The 16,483-nt window shown below is 38.6% G+C and overlaps 1 pseudogene; it reads right to left on the bottom strand.

The window, feature by feature from the left end:
- Nucleotides 1-4,764: 4,764 nt before the first annotated feature.
- On the bottom strand, nucleotides 4,765-10,962 carry LOC126634593 (cysteine-rich receptor-like protein kinase 10; annotated as a pseudogene).
- Nucleotides 10,963-16,483: the final 5,521 nt, after the last annotated feature.

The raw sequence follows: 16,483 nt of genomic DNA, 5'->3' as shown, positions 1-16,483 counted from the left end.
TATAAGAGGCTTTAGGGCAGACTTGACTCAATTGAAAATATATTTTCTTTGTGTAATTGAAGTAAAGTTGTTTCGCCTTTCTAAACAAATATTTGACTTGGTTATAGAAGTGAATTCATGATTCGCAACGTCGAAAAAACTTCATTATCCCTATTGAGCAATTCCTAGGTTCGTGCTACCCACGATGTCAGACACGCTTGTTGACTTGTTATTTTGTACTAACTAAGGGCTGGTTTAGTATTGTTGTGTTTTGAAAAAAAACTGTTTTTGTTGTGCTGTGAGAATAAGAAGCTGTAAAATAAAGCAGCAGAGTGTTTGGTAAACTTTTTTGTAAAAGTGCTTTTGAAAAGAAAAAAAAAGCAGTATTATAGTGTTTGATAAACTTTTATGTAAAATATATGTGAAAAAAAACTAGTTTTTCAAAGTTGAGTTTTGCAGCTTTGTGTTTTTGGCTTTTTTTCACCAAAAACTGTGAAAAAAAACTGAAGCTGAATGTTTACCAAACATAAAAAAGCTCACAGTTTTTTTTTATGGCCACTTTTTTCAAAATCACCTCAGTACCAAACCAGGGCTAAACTTCACGCTAGGCAACAATGTGTCAGAGGGATGTTCAAAGCTCTGCCACAAAATGTCCACTCCAAATATTAAGGTGAAGGATTCCACTTTCCAAGGTGCAGCAGTTGTGGGAATCATTGTAGAATTTTTTTTTAGTGAAACGATAGCGTTAGTAAGTTAAATGTTAGATTAGTTACCTACGGGGTTCAAATCCACGCCGTCATGCAATGACACAACACCTTTCCACCATTGTGGTAGATGATCACTTGCCAATCATTGCAGAATTGTTATTGATGCATTAGACGACCAGATAACTAGTTTTCTAGTCATCCTATCCAACACCACAAGATTTCCATTACCGCTAAGCTTTAAAACACCCGGAGAATCAAGTGGGAACTCTCTGTTGCCAACCCATACTAGTTCTTTGGGATTGTGTTATACCATATAACAAGGTGGAAATTTTTCATAATTTCCGAAATCTAGGGAAAGTACGTACCCTAATGAGCATCATGTGTTCTAAACTCGTAAAAATATTTTAGTCCAAAATGTCAGTAGTGACAGCAATTCAATTGACAATCTGAGTCCGCCAATAATTTTGAAGTAATGAGAAAATTTTTGTTGTGCCAGAAGTGGTACAATGAAAAATATACCTATTATCACCTCCCGCTGTCAGTAGTGATAGCAATTTAATAAGGACAATCCGAGTCCGCCAGCCTCATAAGTCCAAAGTGAGTTTGATCACCTTCCACTGTGGCACAAAAAACATCAAATATACCTATTATTACCGGCTCGTGTTTACATATACGGAAAGGAAAGAGAATGGCTGGAATGAGACTTATTCCCATCCGAATTACTCAAAATTTGTTTATCAACCAAATGAATAGTAGTGTGGGTCCCACATAAAATTAGGAGTCCAATTTATAAGAGCAGTTCCACCCTTGTGGATTGCTCGAGGGACAGGCACCAGGAAAGGGCCTTAGGCCCGGTGGACAACCCTCCAGCCTTGGAGAGCCCGAGTGAGGGTGGGAGCCCGAGCACAAGGGGGTGGGGAATTGACAGGCCTGCAGCCCGAGGGCCAGGCATTTTTTTTGTGTCAACCCGAGGGCCTGCAGCCCCATTTCCATGTTTTTTTCTATTTTATATTATTTAAACAAAAAAAAAAACTAATATTTTATTACCTATTGCCAGGGGGAGGGCTCCAAGGGTGGAGATGCAAAAGGTAATTACTGTTCATTAATAACAGTTACTATTCATTAAAGGCAGTTACTGTTCAATAGGGTGGATTCAATAGTGGATTGCCAGGGTGGAGTTGCTCTAATAGGGAAGTGTTATTGGCACTCCAAAAATATCATTCTACACTCCTCACAAGTGCATTTTTCTTTCCAAATATAGAAAGTTTGGAGTGTATAATGAGATTTTTGAAATGCTAATAACAGTTTCCTTCTGATATTGAAGAAATTGAATTTCGAAGGGAGAAGGTCGGGTTGGACAAGGGTGAATCGATATCGAATTTTTCATACCCAAATTACCTACTTATATTTTCTGGAAACACCAAAATACCCCTAATCTCATAAGCTATTTGGACTGGAAATTGATTTTGGAGGTGGTTTTATGTGATTTTACAGTAAGAAGAATTTGAGAGATTGAAAGAAAGAAACCGACTTGAATTCGTATGTCTATTCTCACATACGCCACTTGACCAAAACAAATTCTCACATACGCCACTTGACAAAAAATATATATATATATATATATTCTCACGGCTTTTTATTCAAAATTGTCCCTGAGATTTGCATCATCCATAAGTTTGGCCCCTGAGATTTAAAATCAATCGAAGTACTCCCTGAGATTGTCCACTATCCATGTTTTGGTCCTTCCGTTGAAGCTTTTGGCCGGAAGTTTGGGCAATTTTCAAAGCTTCGTAACTCAATCGTTTCTTAACCAAATTCGACCCGTATATATCAAAATGAAGATAGGAAAGTATAGAATAAGATTATATATATTTGGAAGCCCAATGGTTGCCAGAGATGGTCTGAAAATAGCCTCAAAATTGACTAGTCCGAGGAAAAACTGGAAAACTCGCCGGAAACTAGGTAAACTTTAAATGTTCATGACTTCTTCAATACTCAACGAAATTAAGTGATTCAAAAACAAAAATCATAATTCTCGACGAGAAGAAGAGAATGGTACCTTTTTCAATGGCTAAATTGTCGTGGTTTGGCCGGAAAACGGCTCGAAAGTTGCTGACTCGTTTTTCAACAGCCACTTTCGAGCCATTTTTCGGCCAAACCACGGCGAGTTAGCCGTTGAAAAGGTACCATTCTCTTCTTCTCGTTGAGAAGTATGATTTTCGTTTTTGAATCACTTGATTTCATTGAGTATTGAAGAAGTTATGAACGTTTAAAGTTTACCCAATTTTCGGCGAGTTTCCGGCAAGTTTTTCAGTTTTCCCTCGGACTAGTCAACTTTGAGGCTATTTTCTGACCATCTCTGGCAATCATTGGGCTTCCAAATAGATATAATCTTATTCTACACTTTCCTATCTTCATTTTGATATATTATGGGTCGAATTTGGTTAAGAAACAATTGAGTTACGAAGCTTTGAAAATTGCCTAAACTTCCGGCCAAAAGCTTCAACGGAAGGACCAAAATCTTCAGCGGAAGGACCAAAATCATGGATGGTGGACAATCTCAGGGACTACTTCTATTGATTTTAAATCTCAGAGACCAAACTTATGGATGATGCAAATCTCATAGACCATTTTGAATAAAAAGCTTATTCTCACATACTTGACCAAAAAAAAAAAATATTCTCGCATATGCCACTTGACAATAAAAAATAAAAAATAATTCTTACATACGTCACTTGACAATAAAAAATAAAAAATAAAATTCTCACATACGCCATCAAATGTTGGTGTATGTTTTTAGCATGGTCAACGAAGGACTTCGACTGGGTCAAAGCCAAAGAGGTTAGGGGGCGTTTGTTGCGCTAGACTATCTCGGACTGGACTAGCTTCAAGGACTAAGCTGGACTGGCTTAGACTAGACTAAGCTGGACTAACTTAGTGAAGCGTTTGGTGCAGTGTTGGACTAAGAAGCTAGATAATAAATTCTAATATTATATTATTTAATATATAAATTATTAATATTTTATTATGATCTAGGTGACCGGAGATGACGAGGAGTCTATCGGGAGTGGTTGTTGAACATGACAAGGACGAGAGAGGATAGTCTTAGCTAGTCCCAAGGTTATTGGGGGGGGGTCTCGCTAAGACCTCTTAGTGAAGGGTTTTGTCCATGCTAGTCCCCTTTAATCTCATTAATGTTAGTCCCAGCATAGAACAAACACAGTATTAGACTAACAGCTAGTCCAGTCCCACTTAGTGAGGACAAACAAACGCCCCCTTAGGGTTTTAACTAAGATTGTGCCGTGCTGCTTGTGCTGTAGTTGTAAAATACTCCAATTATATACGGAACGAAACAAAGATTTGATGCCAAGAAGAAACACATTAAATACTTTGTTACTTTTATTGATTCTCTAGGATTTTCAATATATATAGATACATGGTGTATTTTACAAGGAAAGTAATTACAAAAGATAAGGAAACTAAATTCTAAAAATTAGAAATCATAATCCAACCTAAAATAGAACTCCATAAATATTTACAATTATGACTCAAATCAACATAAAAATGTAATGGCTAGACCGTATAGTCATTTGGTCATTTGAATTGAGATTCTCTGTGGATCTTTGTGTTCAGAGTCAACAGATTTAGAAACCGAACCATTCAATTTAATCATGCGACCTCCATTAGCTCATCTCACTGACTCACTTGAGCCACTTCACACAAAATCAAGTTTTTGAAGGGCCCAGATCTCTCTAGCAACAACTCTCCAAAGCTGAAAACAACAAATTTCTCATAGAAATAGCAGAGAAGTAAGCAGTAGTAGCGATCGCATATATACACCAAAAAAAACTTGTGTGATACTATGTGCCAACAACCCTGTTGGTATATGCTGCAGTTTGATTCATCCCAAAAATCTTCCATCTTCATTTAAAATGGTTTTGAAACGAACGCTGCCGGAATAGGCATGTCTAGGAGACTAGAAGAAACAAAAATCAGGTACAGGTTCCATGATTGGATCTCCTTAAAATTGTTGGGAAAATTATAAGAAAATTGTAATATTTTTCTAAGAAGCACGTAGACAATTATAATTAATTTTATTTATTTAATATTAAAAATGAACCAACAAGTACTAATTTCCACATGGTGAAATGATACATTGATTAGGAAAGTAACTAACAGTACACTAAAGGTTAAGGGAAGTGTTATTGGCACTTCAAAAATCTCATTATGCACTCCTCACAAGTGTATTTTTCTTTCTAAATATAGAAAGTTTGGAGTGTAGATTAAGATTTTTGGAGTGCCAATAACAATTCCCAAGTTTTAACATTGACCAAATGAAAAATTCTTACACAGTTTTTAGTTCAAAGAAAAGGAAACGGTACGTATCGAGCCTCTATCGAGCTTCTGGCAAACTAATGGTGACTACATTATTGGAAAAAAATTTAGGTGTTGGAGAAGAAGAACCAACAGCGATGCAATTCCTGTTTGCTGAAAAAAACAGGTTTATTGATAGGTGGAAGCGATGTAGCTTCATTGGCCAACATAAGAACTACAGAAGACATTGTTGGTCGATCAGTTAGAGCGTCTTGGACACATAAAAACCCTACATGGATACATCTCAAAGCTTCATCAGGCCGGCATGTTTCCCTTATGGATTCATCAATCACCTCCATTATTCTACCTTCATTCCATAATTCCCATGCCTATAGGTTTAGCATATAAACAAACCCATCAATCTTCCAACGCTTAAAATACAAGGAATATGAAGTAGGGGTTCTATTACTTACCCATCCAGCAAGAGAAAATGGATCTTCAAAACAATAAAAAGCAGAATTCTTTACAATCTCTAAGAGCAACACTCCAAAGCTAAACACATCCAATTTCTCTGAAAAATAACCATACATTGCATACTCCGGTGACATGTAACCACTGCATGAATTAAAGGTAGATGAGTCAACAACAGCAAGGGATTGCATGAGGTCTACGCAAAGGAAAGCATGCAACTTACTATGTGCCAACAACCCTGTTTGTATTTGCTTCCATTTGATCGATCCCAAAAATCCTTGCCATTCCAAAGTCTGAGATTTTGGGGTTCAATGTTCCATCCAACAGAACATTACTTGCTTTGAGATCCCGGTGGATGATTTTCAATCTGGAGTACTTGTGGAGATAAAGTACTCCTTGAGCAACGCCTTTTATAATTCGAAAACGTTTACCCCAATCCAGTTTTTCCTTTCAGATGGATCTGATTGCCAAAAACCATGAGGGAAAATGATTTTAGTGAAAATTCTTTAAAAGTTGGAAAGAGATCTTGCAGAAGGGTAATGAAATGTGACCCCCAAACAATATGAAAGAATTAATGTTAGAAGTGATGAGCATCTACCAAACAAAAATTTGTCCAAACTTCGATTGGGCATGAACTCGTAGATCAATATCATTTCTTCATCTTCAATACAGCAACCCAAGAGCCTAACGAGATTGGTATGTTGCAGCTTGGCAATAAGCTTCAACTCATTCATGAACTCCTGATGTCCTTGTCCTGACTTTCTTGACAGCCTTTTTATCGCTACTTCATTTTCAGTCAAAATCCCCTGTAGAGGATGAAAAGTACCACAAAAAGAGAACCAATAGACTCGTTAACAATGAAACCTAATTCAAACATTGTTAAACTTAATTCTAACCTTATTGAGGAATATGAAGAACAAATAGTGTACTAGCAGTGCACACACTGGAAGGGTCACCTTATAAACAGGGCCAAATCCTCCCTCTCCGAGTTTATTAGATTCAGAGAAGTTGTTTGTAGCAGCTAATATACTCCTTAAACTGAAGAGTGGTAGTTCTGTTTCATTCCTTCCACCTCCAGCGTTAACATTTCTTACAACCTCACTCATACTTCCTCCGATGCTCCATGTTTGAGACTTATTGTTAGAGCACCGTTTCTTTGGATAGAATCGGGTTTGCTAATTGGTGACTGCACATGTACAAGAGAGAGAGAGAGAGAGAGAGAGAGAGAGAGAGAGAGAGAGAGATGTCGTGTGTGTGGTATCAGTACTGTTGACTTTTGTATTTTAGGTAGGATCCCTAATTGATATGTAATCCCATGTAATCACTTGTAATTAGTTTTCTTTCCTTTTATGTTAGGGTTGTACACTTATAAGTTCCTCTTATTGAGAAGAATATATTATTATTCAAAGCATTCTCTTCTTGGCATCAGAGCCAGGTCGAAAAAAAAGAAAAAAATTACCCCATAGCTGCGATAGCACTGTTGCGGCTCAGCCGTGTGTGGTGCGTCGACCTCGATCAGCGAGCGACTGTTGTCGTTGCTACCCTCTCTGAATTCGAAACGAACAGCGAGCGACGCCGTCGTTGCTGATTCGAATTCATCGAATCGTTTGACTCTCTGTTGTGTGACACGACAGACCAATTGGCCTATTTGCTTCTGATTTGATCTGAAGCCGTGAAAAATTGAAGCTTCTTGGGCTTGGTTTGCTTGGAAATTTGGGCTTTATCAATCATCGAGTGACGTATTGAGGGAATGGCAGTCTGGACTTGTGATTCTGCTAATACAGGTAACAATGGTAAGGCTTTAAAGGTTTCTACCTCTGTTACGAATAATACATGGATAATTGATTCTGGTGCTACTGAACATATGACTTGTGATTCTAGACAGGTAGAAACCCTAAAACCATCCACCAAAACTGTCGTCAGTGTCGCCAATGGTAATCCTGCCCCTGTTATCGGGGAAGGAACCGTCTCCCTTTCAGATACCCTTAGTCTTGATACCGTACTTGTTGTGCCTTCTCTTGACTATAATTTATTATATGTTGATCAAATAACTGTCGTCCTGCATTGCCTTGTGATTTTTTGGCCTTCTTTTTGTGTTTTTAAGGACATTCGGACTCGCAAGACGATTGGTTATGGTATTAGGAAAGGGAAGCTCTACTACTTGGAGCTGACATCAAACAGTTCTCGAATGTTGACTCAAGCTCTTGCAGTGGAAGGAAATCCGGGGGATAGGAATAAAGCTTCGGAGGTTTGGTTGTGGCATCGTCGACTTGGACATGCTTCTTTCGGCTATCTACGAAGGTTGTTTCCTAGCCTCTTTGGTAAGCATGATGTTTCTAGCTTTAAATGTGGTGTTTGTGAACTAGCTAAAAGTCATCGTGCTTCGTTTCCATCCAGTTTGAATAAAAGTTATGTTCCATTTATGATAATTCATTCTGATGTTTGGGGTCCATCTAAAACTGCTACATTTGGTGGTGCTCATTGGTTCGTTACTTTTATTGATGATTGCACACGTATGACTTGGGTTTGTTTGATGAAATCCAAAGGTGAAGTTAATTCTTTGTTTCAACAGTTTTACAAAATGGTACAAGTATAACAAATACAGGTTCTCAGGAGTGATAATGGTGGCGAATATGTTAACTCTGAACTTCGTGCCTTTCTTGATCATCATGGGATTGTTCATCAAACTACATGTCCATATACTCCACAACAAAATGGGGTTGCCGAACGCAAAAACCGTCAGCTTCTAGAGGTTGTTCGTGCTTCCTTACTCGAGGCTCGTCTCCCGTTATCCTATTGGGAAGAAGCTCTCACCTCAGCTGCGTATCTCATTAATCGTGTTCCATCCCAATCGGTTGATTTTCAGACACCCCTTCAGGCACTTTCTTCACATGTTGATGCTCCTGCAGTCCCTAATCTTCCACCTCATGTGTTTGGTTGTGTGGCATTCGTTCATCTTCAGAAACAACAGCGAAGTAAGCTTGAACCTCGAGCCTTACGATGTGTGTTTGTGGGGTATGCATCAAGACAGAAAGGATACCGTTGTTATCACCCACCGACGAATAAGTTGTTTGTCACTATGGATGTTGCGTTTCATGAGAATGATATGTACTTTGCCAATCCCGAGTTTTCACTTCAGGGGGAGAATCAGAAAGAAGTTCAAACTCTTGATTATACTATTCCAGATATAGATAGAGAATGATTTGGATTTAAGTGGTGATGTCTTGGAAATAAGTGGTGATCATTCACACGAAAATAATGATGTGAATGAATTGGAATTAAGTGGTAATGTCTTGGAGACAAGTGGTGATCATTCACATGGAAACAATGTTGAAAACCTTGAAAGGGACGAGTCGACATCGCCAGATAACTCACTGCCTGATAGCTCATTGCCAGTTTCCTCACCACCGGACAGCCCTGTGTCGCCAGCTACCTCACAGTCGATCTTGAGTCCCAATAACCATAATCAATCGTCTTCGATCCTGGATGCACCACCACCACGTCGTCTCCCTGATCGCGTCAACCGAGGTATTCCTAAACTTACTTATGAAGCCGACCCTAAATGCAAAACTAGGTATCCAGTGAGTAAGCCCAACCCTAAGTCTAATATGTTATACCCGTTAAGTAATTATGTGTCTACCAGTCACCTGTCAGAATCAAATAAGTCGTTTGTGCATCAATTATCTACTGTATATATTCCTAACAGTGTGCAGGAGGCTTTAACTGATCCACGTTGGCAAGTAGCAATGAATGAAGAGTTGAAGTCTTTGAAGAAGAATGCTACCTAGGAAATCACAGATTTGCCAGCTGGTAAGAAACCTGTGGGATGCAAATGGGTCTATACTGTGAAATACAAAGCAGATGAGACGGTGGATCGTTTCAAGGCAAGACTGGTAGCAAAATGATACACTCAAAAATATGGAATCGACTACACAGATACATTTGCACATGTAGCCAAGATCAACACAGTTCGTGTTTTGTTGTAATTGGCTGCAAATCTTAATTGGCCCTTACAACAGTTCGATGTGAAGAACGCCTTCTTGCATGGAGACTTGACAGAAGAGATTTATATGGATCTTCCACCGGGATGTAATGCTCCAGATAAATACAAAAGAAAAGTGTGCAGGTTGAAGAAATCCTTGTATGGCTTGAAGCAGTCTCCTCGAGCATGGTTTGGAAGATTCACAAAATCTATGAGAGCATTCGGTTACATACAAAGTAACTCTGATCATACTTTGTTCCTGAAAAGACAGAATGGGAAGCTTACTGCACTTATTGTGTATGTAGACAATATGGTGGTAACAGGTAATGATTCGGAAGAACGTGGGGCCTTGCAAAGATACATGTCTACAGAATTTGAAATGAAAGACCTTGGATCCCTGAAATATTTTTTAGGGATTGAGGTGTCGAGAAATAGTTCTGGAATTTTCTTGTCTCAGAGGAAGTATATTATTGATTTGTTGCACGAAACTGGCATGTCAGCTTGTCAGCCAGTAGCTACACCATTAGAAGAAGGATTGAAGCTTAGTGTTGATCCTAATCAAGTACCAGTTGACAAAGGAAGATACCAAAGGTTAGTAGGCCGTTTGATGTATTTGGCACACACAAGACCGGACCTTGCTTATGCCTTGAGTGTAGTGAGTCAATACATGCATGATCCTGGAGAACAACATATGAATGCCGTGATGAGAATATTGCGATATTTGAAGGGAAGTCCGGGCAAAGGAATTTTGTTTAAGAGGAATAATCACTTTAGTGTTGAAGGTTATACTGATGCAGACTGGGCAGGTTCCATTGATGATAGACGCTCAACATCAGGTTACTTTACGTTTGTTGGGGGTAACTTGGTTACATGGAGAAGTAAGAAACAGAATGTGGTTGCCCGTTCCAGTGCAGAAGCAGAATACAGAGGTATGGCTTTGGGGATTTGTGAAATTTTGTGGCTTAAGCTTCTGTTAAGCGATTTGGGTATACAACATGATCAGCCCATGAAAATATTTTGCGATAATAAAGCTGCTCGTGACATTGCACATAATCCGGTACAACATGATAGAACAAAGCATGTTGAAGTTGATCGGTTCTTCATCAAAGAAAAATTGGAAGGGAAAATAATTGAAGTACCGACGATAAGAACAGAAGATCAGTTGGCAGATATCCTTACAAAAGCTGTTTCGAGTCACAAGTTTTCAAGTTTCTTACACAAGTTGGGCATGAGCGACATATATGCACCAACTTGAGGGGGAGTGTTGACTTTTGTATTTTAGGTAGGATCCCTAATTGATATGTAATCCCATGTAATCACTTGTAATTAGTTTTCTTTCCTTTTATGTTAGGGTTGTACACCTATAAGTTCCTCTTATTGAGAAGAATATATTATTATTCAAAGCATTCTCTTCTAGTACCTCCATTTCTCAAAGTTTTCTTCTACAAGAAATAGCCAAAAATTATTGTCAGCGATCCTGCTATTGCCGAGACTATGGCTATTGCAAGCTGCTGAATATGACCCTTACCACCTGCAACGAAGAGAAATGGATCCCATTAACAAATAAAATGATGGTCCCAAGTAATTTCCATTCTAGGCAAAATACTGTTGAATAAGTGGCCAAGTGGCCAAGTGGAGAACAAAACAAAAAAAGCTTTTGGCTATTAAACAAATCAAAAGAAAAAAAAGGACAACATGATTATGTTTCTTCCTTGTTTTGGGGAAAAGAAAATGATGATGTCTCTTTGGCTTTTTTTAAAGAAAAGAATAAGGGGGTTTCGGTTGGGGCACTAAGTGTGAGAAAAAAAGCTCATTTCATTTTGAAGTAGAGAGAGAAGAGAGCTGCTGAGAAAAGCAGAGCATCAGAAAAAATAGAAAGGGTGCAGCAACCCTTCGTTGAAGAGAAGAAGAAAGTGGTCTTCTTTTTTGGTTAGCAATCATCCATCATAGTTGTTGTTGTAATAGTTTTGAGCTATATGTATAGAGAAGAAATTATACATTATATTTCTTTTTCTATTTGTTTCTGTGGTGTGTGAGAGCTATTGGGTGTATTGGGTTATTTGGGTTGTGAGATTGCCAACACTTTGTAAACTCCCATTTGGTTGATAGTGGATTATTGGGTGAGCTCCTACTGCTCCGAGGACGTACTCCAGTTACACTGACTGTTGAGGAACCTCGTTAAAATCTTGGTGTTCTTGTATATTTTTGTTCTTGCATTTCATAAGATAAATTTCTTGTGGGTTAGCTTGAGTTGGTTCCATAAAGGTTTGGTGCTATCCTAGCACAACAATTGGTATCAGAGCACTGGTTGCTCTTGAGTACTGTCTAGTTGCCAAAGATGTCAGACGGGCAAGATGAGAATCCTTTTGGAAGCAGCTCTGAGTTTGCAAGAACTACGGTGCAAAATGCAAAGTTCGAAGTGGAAAAGTTTGATGGCACAAACAACTTTGGGATGTGGCAATGTGAGGTCAAAGATGTGTTGGCTCAACAAGATCTACTTGCCGCTTTGGGAGAGAAGCCGGAAGCTATGTCGAAGTCGGAATGGGAGAAATTAAATTTGTGGGCTTGCTCTTCAATTCGGTTGTGCCTTGCAAAAACTCAGAAGTATTTTGTGATGCGGGAGACATTAGCAAGTGTGTTGTGGCAAAAATTGGAAGACAACTATATAATGAAGAGTGCAGAGAACCGGCTACACTTGAAGAAAAAGCTCTACCGCTTCCAATACAAAGAAGGTACAAAAATGATTAGACACCTTGGTGCTTTTAATAAGTTGATTGCCGACTTGTTAAATTTAGATGAGGATATTAAGGATGAAGATAAGGCCTTAATATTGTTGAATTCCTTGCCGGACTCTTATGAGCATTTTGTTACCACTATTATGCATGGTAAAGAAACTGTGAAATTTGAAGATGTGTCCAATGCCTTGATGAATTATGAAATGAGGAATAGAGATAAAAACCATGATAGTACCTCTGAAGCTTTATTTGTTAAAGGTAGATCATCGGAGAGAAGATCATCTTCTAATAGGAAAAAATCACAGTCTCGACCTAGAGGAAACTCTAAAGGTAGAAAACCTTTGAAAAGGGATGAATGTGCCTTTTGTTGTAATAAGGGTTATTGGAAGAAAGATTGTCCTAGATTGAAGACCAAAGGCAAAGAAAGTTCTGAAGCTAATGTTGCTGAGGTTGAAACAAATTTTTCTGATTTTGCTTTAACCACTTCCTCATCATTTGATTGTGCTACTAAGTGGGTGTTGGATACGGGTTGTACTCATCATATGACTCCTCACAAGGATTGGTTTTCAAGCTTGAAAGAGTTTGATGTGGCGTTGTGTTCATGGTAGATGACAATCCTTGCATAACAAAAGGGATTGGTACAGTTCGTTTGAAGTTGCATGATGGCATGGTTAAAGAGTTGACAGGTGTTCAGTATGTACCGAATTTGAAGAAAACTCTTATTTCTTTGGGTACTTTGGAATCCAAGGGCTTCAGGTTTCATTCAGATAGACATACATTGAAAGTTACTTATGGTGCACTTGTTGTGATGAAAGCTCCTCGATGTGGCTATTTGTATTTATTGCAAGGAAGCACTGTGACATGTGAAGCATCTGTAGTCTCAGAAAATATGGGCACATCCGATTCTGATACTACTAGACTGTGGCATATGAGATTAGGCCATGCCGGTGAGAAAGCTTTACAAGGGCTTGTGAAACAAGGTATTCTAAAAGGTGCCACGACTTGTAAGCTTGATTTCTGCGAGCATTGTGTCTTGGGGAAGCAAACTAGAGTGAAGTTTGGTACTGCTGTACATTAGACGAAGGGCATTCTTGATTATGTGCATTCAGATGTTTGGGGTCCTACAAAGACTCCCTCTTTGAGTGGTAGACATTGGTTCGTGACCTTTGTTGATGATTATTCAAGAAGGTCTTAGGTCTACACTATGAAGCACAAGAGTGAGGTGTTGAGCATTTTCTTGGGTTGGAAGAAAATGGTTGAGAACCAGACTGGGAGAAAGATTAAGATTTTGAGATCGGATAATGGTGGTGAATACACATCTGACCCTTTCTTGAAAGTTTACAAAGAAGAAGGGATTGTAAGACATTTCAGTGTTCGGGGAACTCCACAACAAAATGGAGTTGCAAAAAGATTGAATCAAACCTTGCTTGAGAAGGTTAGATGCATGTTGTCTCAGTCGGGTTTGAGCAAGTCGTTTTGGGCAGAGGCAGTTAATTATACATGTCACATCATCAACCGGTTACCCTCAGCTGCTGTTCAGGGTAAGACACCAATGGAGGTATGGACTGGAAAACCTTCTTCTAATTATGACTATATCCGTATGTTTGGTTCACCTGCTTATTTTCATGTGACTGAAAATAAACTTGATCCTAGAGCCAAAAAGGCTATCTTTCTTGGTTTTAGTAGTGGTGTCAAAGGTTACAGGTTGTGGTGCCCAGAGATGAAAAAACTTGTAATCAGCAGAGATGTGACATTTGATGAAGAAAGTATGTACAAAGTCTCTAAGAAGAATGTGAAAGATGTCCAACAGGTGGAGCTTGAGAAAGTTGCCTCTGGTACTTCAAATCCCATTTCCGCTGATGTTGAAGCCACTACAAGTGAAGAAGTTGGAGACCATGAGGATGTTGAAGAAGTTGAACTTGAAGATTCTATTCAAGTTGAAGAGGAAGTTTCACCTCAAGAGTTTATTGCCAAGAATAGAGGAAAGAGACAAATTACCAAGCCAGCTCGGTATAGTGACTATGTTTCTTTTTCTTTTCCTATTATCACTGATGAGATTCCATCCAATTTTGAGGAAGCTATTGAGAGTGAAGAAAATGGGAGATGGTGCAATGCCATGGGTGATGAGATGAATTCTCTCTTGAAGAACAAGACTTGGGAGTTAGCTAAATTGCCTAAGGACAAGAAAGCTATCGGTTGCAAATGGGTGTATGCCAAGAAGGAAGATGCTGATGAGAAAAGCAATGTGAGATTCAAAGCAAGATTAGTTGCTAAAGGGTATGCATAAAAGGAGGGCATTGACTACAATGAAATCTTTTCTCTGGTTGTGAAACACTCCTCAATTCGCATTATGTTAGCTCTTGTTGCACAGTATGATCTTGAGCTTGTGCAACTTAATGTGAAGACAGCTTTCCTACATGGTGATTTGAATGAAGAGATTTATATGTGTCAACCGGATGGGTATATAGTGAAAGGGAAGGAGAATTTGTTTTGCAAATTGAAGAAATCACTTTATGGCTTGAAGCAATCTCCAAGGAAATGGTATTTGAGGTTTGATAAATTTATGAGAGGCCAAAATTATTCTAGAAGTCAATATGATCATTGTGTGTACTTCAAGAAGTTGCAAGATGGGTATTTCATTTATTTGTTGATATATGTTGATGATATGTTGATGATATGTTGATTGCCTCAAAGAATGTTGAAGAGATTGAAAAATTGAAGAAGCAAATGAAAAATGAGTTTGAGATGAAGGATCTTGGTGAAGCGAAGAAGATCCTTGGCATGGAGATCACTAGAGATAGAGAGAAGGGTTTGGTCAGTTTGAATCAAAGACAATACCTTGAGAAGTTGATTCGGAAGTTTGGAGTTCATGATTCAACCAAACCGGTTAATACCCCTTTGGCTCCTCATTTTAAATTGAGTTATCTACAATGTCCTAAAATTGATAAAGAGAAGCTGCAAATGAAAAATATACCATATGCAAATTTGGTTGGTAGTTTGATGTATGCAATGGTATGCTCTAGACCGGATATTGCTCATGCAGTTGGCATGGTGAGTCGATATATGCATAATCCAGGTAAAGAGCATTGGCAAACAGCTAAGTGGATATTGAGGTATCTCCATGGTACTCGAGATGTTGGTTTATGTTTTGAGAAAGATGACTCTGGTATTGGTCATTTTGCAGTTGGTTATGTTGATTCATATATGCAGGTGATTTGGATGGAAGGAAGTCTACTACAGGCTATGTGTTTACTATGGCTAAAGGGCCAGTTTGTTGGAGGTCTATTTTGCAGTCATCTGTTGCCTTGTCTACTACAAAGGCTGAATATATAGCAGTTGCTGAAGCTATAAAGGAGGCCATTTGGATACATGGGCTGATTAGAGATTTGGGGGTTGATCAGAAGTAGGTGGAGGTACATTGTGATAGTCATAGTGCCATTTATTTGGCTAAGTATCAGGTTCATCATGCGAGGACCAAGCACATAAATGTGCGTTATCACTTTGTTCGTGAAATTGTTGGTGAAGGGGAAATCATTCTCCAAAAGATTCCAACTAAAGACAACCCCGCTGATATGTTGACTAAGGTTGTTGGTGTAGCCAAGTTTGTTCATCACTTGAACTTGGCTCACATTTTTCCTATATAAAGAAGGCGTTGAGCAGTAGGAGTTTTGGAGCATTTAGCTCGGCATGAGTTGTTCTCTTGCTAGTATTTGGGAGTGATGTTGTTTGTTAATTGTGTTGGTTGGCTTATCATGGCGTTTTTCGGAACTTGGCCAAGGTGGAGATTGTTGAATAAGTGGCTAAGTGGCCAAGTGGAGAACAAAACAAAAAAAGCTTTTGGCTATTAAACAAATCAAAAGAAAAAAAAGGACAACATGATTATGCTTCTTCCTTGTTTTGGGGAAAAGAAAATGATGATGTCTCTTTGGCTTTTTTTAAAGAAAAGAATAAGGGGGTTTCGGTTGGGGCACTAAGTGTGAGAAAAAAAGCTCATTTCATTTTGGAGTAGAGAGAGAAGAGAGCTGCTGAGAAAAGCAGAGCATAAAAAAAAAATAGAAAGGGTGCAACAACCCTTTGTTGAAGAGAAGAAGAAAGTGGTTTTCTTTTTTGGTTAGCAATCATCCATCATAGTTGTTGTAATAGCTTTGAGCTATATGTATAGAAAAGAAATTATACATTATATTTCTTTCTCTATTTGTTTCTGTGGTGTGTGAGAGCTATTGGGTGTATTGGGTTATTTGGGTTGTGAGATTGCCAACACTTTGTAAACTCCTGACATGCCCCGACCCTGATAT

The sequence above is a fragment of the Malus sylvestris genome, chromosome 9 (genome assembly GCF_916048215.2).
Source record: "Malus sylvestris chromosome 9, drMalSylv7.2, whole genome shotgun sequence".
NCBI classification, from domain to species: domain Eukaryota; kingdom Viridiplantae; phylum Streptophyta; class Magnoliopsida; order Rosales; family Rosaceae; genus Malus; species Malus sylvestris.
The sequence above is the reverse complement of the archived record's forward strand: the minus strand, read 5'-3'. Positions and strand labels throughout refer to the sequence as shown.